Below are 13,869 nucleotides of genomic sequence, written 5' to 3'. Positions count from 1 at the left end.
CTTGTCTGAGGATGTAGTGCAAATTCCATCACCCTCCTGTGGTGCCCACCTTCTCCCTCCTAAGTTTTTTCTCTTCCTCCTCCTCTTCGTCCTTCTTCTGTTTTATTAGGGCAAGAACACTTAATTTGAGATCTCCATCTTAACACATTCTTAAGTGCATGATTCAGTTTTGTGAACCATAGGCTCGGTGTTGTACAGCAATCTCTACAATGTATCCATATTTCTTAACTGGAACTTTACACCTACTGAACAGCAACCCCTCATTTCCACACTCTCAGCCCCCGACAGTCGCCATCCTACTTTGTTTCTTGAATTTGAAGAAATTTCCAAGACTCAGTAGCGAAAAAAAAAAACAAAAAACAATCAAACAAAAACACAATAACAACAAAGAAAAACCAAAAGACACAATTTAAAAATGGGATAATTGAGCAGATATTTCTCCAAAAATGACATGCAACTGGCCAACAAATGCATGAAAAGATGCTCAGCATCACTAATCATGGGGGAGATGAAGATCTTGCCCCTGAGTTTCAGAGTCATCTAGAAGCCAAAGGAGGAGGAAGAGAAAAACATACTAGGGTATCTCAGGGACCAATGATGCCATAAAAGCATGCGTGTGCACACGTATAAGCACACACATGCACATGTCAGGGTGGGGGGTGGTTAGGGGAGGGAGATAGTGGGAGATAGTGGGATTTTGGTGTGGGCCTGGGCCAAGGGCTCCAAGAGATTGGGTATGTGTGGCCTGGGAGTAAATGCTTTTAGCCTACAAGTCAAGAGTTTTGAGTCCTGCCTCGGACACTCACAGGCCACAAGAGCTCAGCCAAAATCTGAGCTGTCTCTTATTCAAAACTTCTTTACCTGTAAGAAGGGAAATAGTAATTTGTGCGGTTTCACAAATATAGTAGGGACGTCAGAAAACTCAGAGGGCAATAGGGCCCATTATATAAAACAACAGTATAAAAGTTAAACCACCATGGCATAATATAATAGGAAACCCAGGAGTGGGGCAAATTAGGAAGTGCATTCCCCAACTAAAGCATTTTAAATTCAATTTAAAACAAGTTGATCAATGTACATCTTGTAGCTAAATATGGCTCACTGCCCCCCAGCTTTGATTCCATGGGAAAATGGCCCTGAAAATGAGGCTGTGGTCATTTTGTTATTATTCTTTCCTCCGGGCATTGCAGACTCATCTGAAGATACCTGGCCTTAGCCAGAGCCTGCTCAGAAACCTGCCTGCTTGTGTCTCCAAGAGAGCTAGAGGCCCTCCCTCATGGAAGAACTGATGATTCATGGCTGGAAACAATCTCTATTTCCAGATGCTTCTATAGTCTCCTTTTGCTGTAATGCCCCTTCTGCCTCCCTCCTCCCTCTCACTTCTGCTGCCAGCCCAAATCCAGGGATGGACAGGAGGGCTGGCAAGGCGGCTTGGCTGACATAGCAATAGCTGTGAGCCAAGTGTCTGCTCTGTCCCCTTTGGTCTCCTCCCACCTGCGCTCCTGGCCACATGGTACGATTAGGTTTTCAGGAGAGAAGCTTGCCCCTCCTAAGTCCTAGTTATTCAGAAGCAGGACTGGGGTCTTGGAACAGCAGACTGATGACCTGTGGGCCAGATCAGGAGCAAATTAGGTGAGATTTCTCCCAACTCTGTGGGGAAGCTTTTATCCTAGAGGTTATAAGCTGAAAATAGCCATTGGCTCAGGCTGATTCTCCCTACAGCCAAGGGCTCCCTCTCACCCTGATTTGTTCTCTAGTGTTAGGACTGTAGGTAAGAGAGAGAGAGAGAGAGAGAGATCGACTAAAGGGGATGTTTTAGGTTTCACCCTGTGATATCAATCCCAGCATTGTTCTGCATGGTTTGGGAGAGAGACAAGCATCTTGTACCTGGTCTCTGCTTGCTATTTCTCCCAGAAGCACTAAGGGCAACAAGATGGGCCTGGCTGAAATGGATGGGTTTTGTTTGTTTGTTTGTTTTCATATCAATTTGGTGGCCCCACATCCTCTACACACACATCTCATCCAGGGTATTTCCCAGGTGAGATTAGGGAAAAGAATAGGATGAGTCCTTCTTCTGCTCTGGGGATTTCCTCCAGACTGCCAACAGAAACCCACTCTATCCCCTCCCTCCCTGGGGTCAGACTTCATTCCTTTCCATGACTGCCCTTATCAATCCTCGGGGTGCTTCAGAGCTGGATTCCCTGTGAGTTCTCACTATTGTCACATTGGGTTTCCTCAAATCCCCCTCTGGAGGCTATGCAAAGTGCACATGCATCCCACCTTCCTACAGAAAGTCTCATTCAGTAGTTGCAGGTACATGCTTTTCAAAATGTGCTCTGGTGGCTAGAACAGGAGCTCCTGGCTAAGAACCACTGCTTCAGTGAATGGAGAAGAAGCCAAGTAAGGCCGGGGGCCTCTCACTTCATGAGCTCTGGGAGATAGGGGAACTATGTCTTCTAGACCCACTGTGGTCAGTAGAACCTTGTGCAGTATGCTTTCAAGAGACTGCTCTTTGCATAGCAACTGTCCAACAGATGTGAAACCCAAATCACCAAATGTGCCTTCCAAATCCCCATTTCCCATGGAAATCATGAGTCTGGGGAGAGGAAGGCAAGAGCGCCTGGACCAGGATGCCTGAGTCTCCAGCTCGGTCCCATCACCACCTGCTCTGATGACCTTGAGCCAGCCAAGCAGGTGAATCCTTTCCTAAAATTGCCTTCTTCACCAATAATGAGATGGAGTCAGAACACATGCTCACTAAGTCCCCTACAAATATGGGGATATGGGGATACTATATGATTAGACAATTATGTAATGCACCATTAAGGAATTCAGAAACTTTTTTCCTTTGGAATATCAGCCCTTGGTTTCGTGGTCTAAGAGATAAAAATTAAGAATCCTAAGAATTGAAGGAAGCCCTGAGAATTTTAACTACCATCAGATTCCTATACAGCCTTAGCTAATTATCTTCCCTCCGTGCAGCTCCCATGTCACGTCAATATTGAGGGAAACAGGAAGTGTCGACAGAGAGCCCAAGTCCCTAGAGTTAGTCCTGAGGCCTGCGGTTGGGAAGCCTATGCTCTGACATTTTCAATAAGGCCAGTCCCAAACCTGAGGACACCAGCTCTGGGATAAACAAAACCTGTTGCTGAAATTCCTGGCCCAGTAAGGTTCTTTTTCCTCTGGAAGATTTTGAAAAAAGAAAAGAAAGAAAGAAAGAAAGAAAGAAAGAAAGAAAGAAAGAAAGAAAGAAAGAAAGAAAGAAAGAAAGAAAGAAAGAAAGAAAGAAAGAAAGAAAGAAAAGAAAGAGAGAGAAAGAGAGAGAGAGAAAGAAAGAAAAAGAAAAGAAAAGAAAAAAATCAGGGAGGGGGAGATGGGGAGAAATAGCTTTATTTGAAGTAGAATCATGAATCTAAAGAGAATGTTTTCAAAGATTTCTACGATGCATGAGCAGCTCCTTAAAGTAATAGCAAACAGTTTAGATCCATTATTTAGTTTCCGTGGAAAATAAACAACAGGGTCGAGTAGAATAGTAATAGTGGATTTAGCCCTCCATCCCCATTCATCTTCTGTGCCCATGCATTTTTAAGACAGGAAAGCATTTTCCCAATTATAGCTGGAGCAGGAAGGAGGGGAGCGAGGGGAACTGGCTCGCTGGATGCCTTGCTTGTGTACTCAGGGTCCGAGGTCAGAATGGATGTGATGTCCAGTGGGGGGAAGCCTAGCTGAGCCTTGTCTTTTGTCTTCAGGGTCAAGTGGATACTTGGTCCACTCCAGGCAAGACCAGTGCCTGCCCAGGAAGGAAGCTCTAGAGGTTCACAAGCCCACTTGGGCTGTGTTGCAGCAGAGATGTTGAGATTCAAAGTGCCTCCACCCCCAGGCTTTGCGTTTCGGGCCACCCGGGTGCCTCTCCCCTCCATCCACTCCCCCCCTGGGGTCCCACGTCATTCCTTTCTGTGACCATCTTTATGAATCTTCAGGATGCTTCAAAGGGGACCCAACCTGCCTAATCAGAAGTTCTGCTACATGGCCCCACGGCCCAGCACAGAGGTCTCACTCTACCCTGTTCCACCTTCTGCACTTGAAATCGGTCCAGCGGCCTCCTGGAAAACAGAGTGGGGAGAAAGAAGCAGCTCGGGGTGTTTTCATTCTCCGGGACAGATGCTGGGGCCCGGAAATGTGGGCTCTCACTGTCTGACCACACGTCCTCACTTAAGACATGACTTCACCAACCCAAAATAGCAGTAGCCAAGAAACAAAACACATTGGGGTCGTGAGGTTCAGGCGCTAAGAGCCAAATGGAGAAATGAACACAAAAGTCAAAATAAATATTTCCCATCAGACATTCAAGGTGGGGATGGAGTCTTCTCAGGGGGCTGCCCCAGGGTGGGGTGACGCTCTGGACCTGGGGCCCTGACTTCTCATGAGGCAGCAGAGAAATTAGATAGAATTTTTTCTATTATACTGCTGTAGTCATTTTGCAAAAACATTCTGAATACGTCTGTTTCCCTGTGGGGTGGATTTGACGTTTGCATTTGGGATTTTTTGACCATCAGGACACAGGGTATCTAGAACCCCAAATTTCGTCCTATCCTCTAGGTCCAAAGGGATCCACTCTTCCCCGGTCCATAGACATTAACCCTGGGACAGTGAACCGAGGCCCGCCAGCTCCAATCTCTCTCATCTCACCTTTCAGACTAAATTCCTGTCTAGTAATTACTGCCTGTGATTCTGAGCGGTAATACATAGTTATCAGCGAGCGCTCATCACAGAGGTTAGCCGAGGGGCTCCCCACCGCGGCCGCAGAGAAGAGGCTTCATTATGTTTTTGCTGAGTTACTTTGCCCTGTGGCTGTTTCTAGAGTTATCTCCTCTCAGCATGACTGTCCTGCTATTCCCAGTCCTGATTAGGGACCATTTCCCCTTCCTCCCCACACCAGCCCCTCCAAGTAGGAGGAATCCACAAGAGCCCACTCTCCCCTAGAGGAGCAAACACGGAGGCCTGTGGCACATTTCTAGAGTGAGTCCTTCGCTCTTGATTTCTCCTCCCAGATTCACCAGCCTGTGGAGCCCGAGTCCTTATCCTTTCACTTATGAGCTGAATGAGCCTGAGACATATATTTCGTCACCTCGAGCCTCAACTTCCTCTTCTGTAAAATCGGAAGCGGTAATACCAGCCTATTCATAGCGCTTTGGGGAGGATTAAAAAAAATAGATAACAAGTAGAAAATAAAGAGGTTCTAGAGTAAAGTTTGATTTCTTAAAAGATTTTATTTATTTATTCATGAGAGAAGAGACATAGAGAGAGAGAAGCAGAGACACAGGCAGGGGGAGAAGCAGGCTCCCTGCAGGGAGCCCGATGCGGGACTCGATCCCCGGACCCCGAGATCGTGCCCTGAGCCAAAGGCAGATGCTTAACCACTGAGCCACCCAGGCATCCTACCAAAATTTGATTTAGTATAGCATCTCAAGTCTTGTTGTAGCTCAGAAAATGGCAGAAGTTGCTTTATTATTATTATTATTACTTTCTATTGTGGTTTTGTTATGACACTTGAAAGTCACCGGTTTTATTACATCTGAAGCAATATTCAACAAATCCGTCAGCTGCTCTTCTCAGGTTGGCTGCCCTCCTGGCTCCCTCAAGGGGGCCAGTCTTGCCCCCAGCAGCGCACCCTCACCTGGGGAGCGAGCACCTGAATCTCAGAGCCTCACCCACCACCCCCACTCAGACTCCTTTGGCATCTCTTAGAATGTACTACCAGGGGCATTATTTTAATTTCTCTCCTCGGCTTCTGTCTCTGTCCGCCTCTCACCAAACAGACCTCCAAGGACAGGAGACGATCGGTCAGGACCACACAGAATCCCCCAGGCCCTATTTTTCCAGCCTGAGCGATTCCCACACTAAAAGATACAGAAGTCTCTCCTGTCCCCGTGTTTAACTTTTTCAACAGCCCTGTGAGGAAGATGCTATCATGCCTCTCTTGGTAGAATTTTTATTTTATTTTTATCTTTTTACTGTGATTTCTAAAAGCTTGGTCTGGCTCAGCAACTTGTCCTGGGGTGCAGGTCACCACAGCAGCAGGTCAGATGAGATGAAGCGTGCGGAATGCCCAGCACGATGCTGACAGGTGCCATCTCGTAATCCCCTTTCCCTTCCCCTTGTCACCTCTCAGGTGGCAGCTCACTGTGGGGAAGCGGTCCTGCCAAAATCCTGCCTGCCTCATCTCCTGCCCTGCACCCCTCACGCCCCTTGCTGCAGCCACAGGGAGCGTGTCGCCTGTGTCCAAGTGATGCCCTTTTGCAGCTGCGCACACTTTGTTGGGGCAACCCCTTTCCCCTCTTGGCAACCTTCCCCACATGCCATTTTCTAACAACTCCTCTGATAAAAAAACTCTCCCCATCGCCCTAGAAGGGCTGGTCATTACCTTCCTCTGCTCCAACAGCAACTGGCTACCTCCTATCTCTGATTACAAACTCTCTCTTTATTTGTCCCTCTCTCTTCTACTAGATGCAAAATCTCCAGTGCCGGAGTTTACGCCTTATTCATTTTTGTATTCCTGGCATCTAGCAGAAGGGCCACACGTAGTAGGCATTTACTACATATTTAAGGGAATCGAAGTCCTTGAACAAAACTGTGGACTCCCATTATTTACTGGTTCCCTGCTGCCTCCCTTGAACACGGACAAAGAAGACTGAACCGTCGGAGTGATAGCAATTGAGAACCTGGAAAGAAGCACGAGTAAAATTAAGGCCCTGCCTAGAGAGTTACCAATTCAGTGCATTGTCCCTCCATGAGCAGGAGGGATTTCAATTCTTCCCAGCTCCCAGAAAACCCTGGCCACCCCTCTGGAGCAAAAAAGAATGGAGTGTCACCCGGGCCAAGAGCACGCAGGGCAGCGTGCGCCATCCCCATTGGCCAAGTGAGCCCGAAGTCAGCAATACTGACTGGGCCCGCGCATGGAGAGGTGAGCTCTTCCAGGCCTGACACTGTGATCGAATATTATTGCAGGCACTTCCAGGAGGCACTTGGATGGTAGTCCTGGCCCAGGCTGTGTGCAGCTGCAGAGAGCTGTGTGAGTTCCGGGAGGGGGCACTGGCAGAAATGCACCCAATTGCCATTTTTCTTTTTGTCTTCTCTGTACATATTCTAGGACAGGGCCAGCCAGTCACCTGACTAGATGCTCGCAACTGCCCAGCAGCGTTGCCAAAGGCCAGACCAAGAAAAGAGGGACTCTTCTAAGGCCAGGCGGAGGGAGAGTGAGGAGAGTCCGCCCTATAAACAACACATCGTGGGTGTATGGACCTGACAAAACCGGGGCTGAGTCATCTAAACCGGTAGCCTGGGAGATGGCATCCCTGCGGACACGCCAGGAACTGAGTCACCCCTTCTGAATGAACTTGAACTTAGTGGGATCCTCATCTACAAAATCAGGAGAGTAGAACTGCATCATCATAGTGTAAGCAGAAACTCCAGATCAGTTGGTCCGAAACCCCTAATTTTGAGGCGACAAAAGCTCAGAGAGGTCAAACGATTCGCTTGGGATCACACAGCCAGTTTGTGACGGAGCTGGGAAGAGACCCCACATCTCCGCATGTCGCAAGTACCACGCTTCAGCCTTTCAGATTCTTCTAAGACAACCCTCCACACCCAGTGTACGGCGTCTCGCTGTGTTGAGCCTGGTGACGAGGAGTCAAGCAACAGCTCTAGGAGGCCAAGGGCTGCCGAGATCATACGTCTAAGGTTTGTGCCTGTGGATTTGTTTGTGGCTCGATGCTGCATTGAACATGAAAGTCAGGTAGTCTAAGGAAGTATAACAATCAGGTATTTCTTCCCTTGTTCATGGTCTCTAACCCCAAACTTGATGAGGTCCCTGGGGATTTTTTCTTTTTTTTCACTTTTCTTTCATTCTTGAACCCTTCACAATTTGATTTCCCATCAGCTCCTGCCCTGACTGTCCTGGTTTCACGCACCCGCATGCCCACCCACACTCACCAAACAGAAATAATTTTATCAAGTGGCCAGGCTGCAGATTGCCTCTAAACAGCTGGGCTCAGGAAAAGCTCTGGGGATGGGTTCGGATCAGGATCATCTTCCCTGACACGCTGTTTCTGGATTTGCATACACGTGGGCTGGATGTTTTAATTAGCACTGTCAGCTGGTCTGGTCACAGCTCCCCGCCAACGGCGTTGCTTCTTAGGTGAGTGGTCGAAAGCCCTCGTCTTGTGAGGTTGGATGCTCCGATTTCTAGAAAAAGGAAACAACCCCTGGGTGTCTGCATCTTATTTGTTCATTCATGTTCGACAATGTTTTATCAAGGCTCTCTTAAGTATCAGGCCTTGAGATGGAATGTGGGGATTCTAAGAGAATAAGACAAGACTCCCGCTCACAAAGAGAACACACCTAAGGGACATTAAATGGACATGTAATAGATGGATAACGGATGCTAAACGCGGATATTTGATGATACAGATGTGCACAGGGTATGAGGAGAGACCAGAAGACGAGCATTTAACCCGGCCTTGGGTTTGTGGTGGGAAGGAGGCCAGGGAGTGGTTTCCATTGCTGAGAATCTGGGAAGGCTTCCTGGAGGAGGAGATGTTCAAACAAGTCCCAGATGATACAGGGAAGTTACTGAGGCACAAGATGGGGTTGGCAAAGCCTTCTTGGCAGAGGAAGCAGCATGAACAAAGAGACGAAGAAGGACAGCAGCATAGGAGTGGGTAAGACACGCAGCAGCAGGTGGCTTCATTTTCAAGAAGGGGTTGTCAGCTGGAAATAGTATTTGGAGTGTTTGGGGCGGAGAAAAGGAAGGGGAAGAGGTGTAGGCAGAGGACACATAGTTGACATTTGTCTAGCAGCTCACAGTCTATTGCTTTACATGCACTGAGCAGCCTCATGAAGCTTACAGGGGGACACCAGTCCCATGTGAATCCCCCATGGTGCCCTCATTACCAGGCCAATGACCAGGCTGCTGGCCTCCACCGCTCTTCTCTCACCCCCCAGGATCTCGTTCATTCCTGCCCTCCTCATGGCTCTCTGGCTTTCCCTTTCGAGCTCCTCAGCAGCTAATCTGCTTCAGTGTCAGCCCCAAGTTGTTCCTTCCCCGGGGATTTACCCGGCGCCCTCCATTCTCCCCATTCCCGGCATCACACATCTCCATGATTCCCAAACCCAAACAGCTCCTGCCTTTCTCCCGAGGTGTGCTCATGAACCCCCAGCTGCCCAAGCAGGCACCTCACCACATACGTCCACAGGCGAGCTCACCATCTTTCCACTAGAACTTTCTCTTCCAGCTGCAGTGTTGGTCTTTGGAGAACTAGATCCATTCTTACCCTTCCTTACCCCTGAAGCCTTCTTTTGCCCTCAAACCTCATCAATCTACAAACTGTCTTTTCTGAGTCAGGGTTGTCTCCTAGATCAACTCCTCTCCCTCTGCCCGCCCACCGGCTGCCCCATCACAAGAACTTCTTGTAAGGATGGCCACCACCCACACTTTCTCCCCCAGGCTCTTATTTTCTGATTTCACAGGAAAATCCATCTTCCTTCCCCCTAAAAGCTCTCATTTGGTCTCTTCTCCTGATTAAAGTTCTCCATTGTTCTGGGATAAAATCCAAACTTTAGGCCAGGCATGCATGACCCTTTACCATCTGCCCCTTATACCATTCTGTAGCCCACCACTCCCCTTTTTTAAAGATTTTATTTATTTATTTGAGAGAGAGAGAGAGAGAGAGAACACAGCCAGGGCAGAGGGAGAAACAGACTCCCTGATGAACAGGGAGCCTGACCTGGGGCTTGACCCCAGGACCCTGATATCATGACCTGAGCTGAAGGCAGACACTTAACTGACTGAGCCCCCCAGGCGCCCCTGCCATTCTCCAGCCTTACCATCTACGTCTCACCCAGAGACACGGCACTGGGCATGCGGTGCCCTTTCAATCTGTCACCTCGATCCAACTTGTCTTCTCTGCTGGAAATTCTTCCCCTGCCTCAGACTGAGGTGGAGGTTGTCTTATAAGAGCTCGTTGCAGCTTTTCAGGTTCCACGTGGTGGTGGCCTCTCTCTCTAATCTTAGGGATGGGATATTTGTCTTATTCACACCCGTATACTCAAAGCCTAGCACAGAAACTGTACATGGAAGTATTATGCGTGCACTCGCAGTGCACGAGCATGCATGTGTGTGCCTACACATACGCACACCGTACACACCAGTTAATTTGGATAAATCATTCCTCCTGTCAAGTTGTAGACATATAAGACCTTTTCAAATGTCACATCTTCTGTGAAGACTTCCTTATTCCATCAGGCATCCAGGTTTTTTTTTTTTTTTTTTTTTTCAGGTCTGTATTATTTAACTTGTTACACTGCGTTATTATTACCTTTTTTTTTTTTTAATTCATCTACCACCAGAGTTCCAAAGGGGTAGAGAACAGCCTCCCACACTGTCACTGGTTCAAGGTTGAGACTCAGACATTATCTGATGTTACAGGAAGGAACTCCAGGGTTTGGAGAAGTTGAGCATCTCATGAAAAGCCAAACATTAGTAAATCTGGGCCTAAAACTCTTGGCTCTGGGTTCATAGATTTTTTTTTCCTGAAATCCCAAACTAGCATCCCTTCCCTGATCCCATCATGCAGCGCCAGCTCTGCAAAGCCTCTCCACAAGGCATTACTCTTTTTCCTTCAGTGGCAGACTCTCCAATGGCACACAGGGCAGCCAGCCATCTGCAGCCTGGGGCACCTGCTAGTGACAGCCTTCAGAGTTGTGGGACAAGTTTTCCAAGTTCCTCTTAGGAAATGGTGAGCCTCCTAACAGATACACGGAGCCACAGCCTGGGCTTCTGATACTGAGTTGACTCCAGCTCCGCCCTTCACCAGCTTTGTGACTTTGAGCAGATCACACATTACACTTGTATTTCCCCAAGGACAGGAAGAAACATGACTACCCATCTCAATTGTGCAGAAGACAGGTAACAGTATCAGTGATAGATACATTTTTCATATACCTTGTTATTGAATCTTGTTTATGCCTGATAGCAGGAGCCAAACAAATGCTCACCACGAGCGGCATCAAGCTATGCTTGGTCTGTACAACAATCTGTTCTCTTTTCAATAATTTTTTCTGAGCCCCGAATCCTCCTTAGCTCCCTAGGTTGGCCTCCTAGACCTTGACAGTGCATGGGAAGAAGAATTCAAATCCAAATAAAGGAAAGAGTTAGAATCTCCTCCGATACACTGTAGAACCACCATGGTCGTGTTTTGCGTAGTTTTGCGATCCATATTGCGGTCATTTTTTGCAAGATGCCTTTGATAAACTCAGGGGGAAGAAAACATGCAGAGAAATCCCAGAGTAACGATGGGTAAAAGAAACCTACAGAAGAAGGTTCCTGGAGGGTTCAAGGCATTTCCCCAAATGGACCCATGTGCATTCCACGGTTATCATGCTTCTCTTAAAGAAAGGGCCAGTCCACTGCTGGTATTAGAAAACCAGCCAAATGGTGTAAGCGTCCAGGAACATGTTAGGTCTATTTCTTGGGATTCCCATCGGTTTAGTCCCCAACTTTTACATGCCTCATATTACAATACAAAAATTTCCAACCGATGTGCCAATCCTTGCAGGATGTGTGGAGGTAACTGTAGGCAGTTCCAAATCTGAGCGTGCATTAAGTGTCCTCTCTCACCTACAAAAGATTAGTGTGTTGCAAATGAATCACACTTTTTAAAATTTTCAAAGGTATTTTTTAACATTATAAATAAATGTATATCCACATAAGGCCATTTCTGAATTTATAAGAGCTGTTTGTCATTGTGCATTTCCCTACGAAATAAGTATTAAAAGGATTAATAATAACTTCAAATCTTATTGTGGAGGAATTGGCAAAGGGTGTGTTTTGCAAAAGGCTTGACATAAAAGGCAACGGCAGTGCCAGAAGTGTCTAGGAATCGCTCTTAGAAGTCAGAATCCAGGATCCAAGTGGACCTGGAAGGCAGCTTTCCCGAGCAACTCAGACATCTGTATGTTGCAGTGACCTTGAGAAAGATCTATCTGCTCCCGAAGATGGAGCTATTCGGGTCTCTCTGCCAACCTAATCCACCACGCAGCCCTGGCACGAGATGCAGGGAGAGCTAATCTTTCCTCCTTCCATCTGGGGGGCCCGGGGGGTAGCACAGCAGCAGCTGCCAGCCGAGGGCCAACAGGAACATGAGCGGGGAAAGGGCAACCCGGCACCACCCAGGCAGATGAGCATCTCTCCTCTGTTCCTCCCGGATCCCTCTCCAGCAAACCCCCTGACAAAGTAGCAGCAGAAAGTAAGTCGGCCAACACGTGGCCGGGAGAACACGGAGGTAAAGAGCAAGGTGACTAACCTCATCAAGCCATCACAAATTAAATACTGTCTGTGCAGGAGAGTTCACCTCCCAGCTTGCTCTGGGAACAGGAAGCTGAGATTTTCTGTGCTCCGACCAGATAAGAGGCTGCAAGCCAGCTAGCCAGCCTAGGAGGGAACCGAAGGGGGAACTACACACATAGCAGGTGTGTGTCAGGTTGGCGACTAATTACCAGCAGTACACATGGGTCACCCAGGCAGGTGGCTGCCTGCCACGTCAGGTGACACAGACCTGGACCCAGACAACCTGACTGAGGGCTCCCTTCTTCCCCACTGACCAGTGGTTCCAGAGGAGCAAGCCACTGAACGAGCCTTTGTTTCTGTGCCAGACAAAGGGTGCTATTAATACCTGCTCACCTTCCACAGGGGGCCCGGAGCCTTAATTAAGTGTGGTTTGTGAAGTGCTCTGAGGTTGCCGGATGAAAGCCGAGCTCTGAGTGCAAACTATTATTGTTAATTAATTATTGTCAGCAGAATTATTTACTCTGTGTTTTCTGGTCCAGGAGCCCTTGTTTACTGCTAAAAGAGTGCTTTTGTTGTAATATTTTCCATCCTCCTCTCTCACCCACATCTGCAGCCTATGATCCCTCCAGTTCTCCTCTTTTTTTCCCCCCTTCTCTTTTCTCCTCGCCCTGGCTGGGGAGCAAGGTACGTGGCTTCCCCCTTGCACCCTGGACATAAGCAGCCGTTCGTAATGAGAGGGTGAGAAATCCTTAGGGATATAAATGTAAACTGTAAACTCAAACATAAGAAGGGATCTAAGGCAAAATATGCGTAGCCTCGGGGGGGGGGGGGGGGAACACAGAGTCCCTCTGGGAAAAAAATATGCAATTAATCCCAGACAGAATATAGAGCTGAAATATGGAGGTCTTTCTGCTAAGATGGTTTCTGCTGGTGCATGATTATGACCTCTGAGGGGCAATGATACGCATGATCAGAAGAAGGCATCGGAAATTCTCAGAGCAGTGAGCCTATCGGCAGGACCAGGAGGCCTCCTTTCTACAACTCCCTTCCCTCCGAACCCCAACGCCCCCCCCCCCACCCGCAAAAAAACCACGGCTGGCTCAACTTTAATTTCTATCTTCAATTAGTTAGGATAACAATCCTATAGAATTTCTAAAATAAAACGCGCCTCTGAGATTAAAAAGAGGGAGACCAGAGGCATGAGGGGGAACAAAGCAACCCGGATAGAACAATGCGTGTCTTCCCATCTTGGCTGCCACCTGGCGCTCGCCAAGCTGGCCTCTGAATCAAGGGCATTGTGGATGCAAGACAAGAGAATCCCCAGTGAACTGTAGCTTTTATGAATAAATTGTACTTGCCAAAATTGGTCGGTTGTTTGTGGACATTGATTTATTTTCTCTGATTCTTTCTGATTGTTATATTTTGGCTGGTGCTTACTGATGTGAAAAAGCCATCTCGTATTGCTGATAAATCTAGAGATAATGGCAGAGGTCAAAAAAGTGGTAAGGAGGGAAAAGAAGGTG

The 13,869-nt window shown here is 47.8% G+C and overlaps 1 long non-coding RNA gene across 15 annotated transcripts in view; it reads right to left on the bottom strand.

Annotated features, from left to right (window-relative positions):
- LOC140631224 (uncharacterized) overlaps positions 1-13,869 on the bottom strand; it is a 94,400-nt gene that overhangs the window by 44,151 nt on the left and 36,380 nt on the right. For 14 of the 15 annotated variants that reach the window (XR_012028852.1, XR_012028855.1, XR_012028861.1 and 11 more), the window contains one exon: positions 7,993-8,244. This is a non-coding gene — a long non-coding RNA (uncharacterized lncRNA). Of the gene's footprint in view, positions 1-5,293; positions 7,774-7,992; positions 8,245-13,869 lie in introns of those variants that run through there. The other variant, XR_012028859.1, reaches the window with a different exon arrangement.

Source organism: Canis lupus, chromosome 3 (genome assembly GCF_048164855.1).
Source record: "Canis lupus baileyi chromosome 3, mCanLup2.hap1, whole genome shotgun sequence".
NCBI lineage: Eukaryota > Metazoa > Chordata > Mammalia > Carnivora > Canidae > Canis > Canis lupus.
This window is presented reverse-complemented; position numbering and strand designations above follow the sequence as displayed.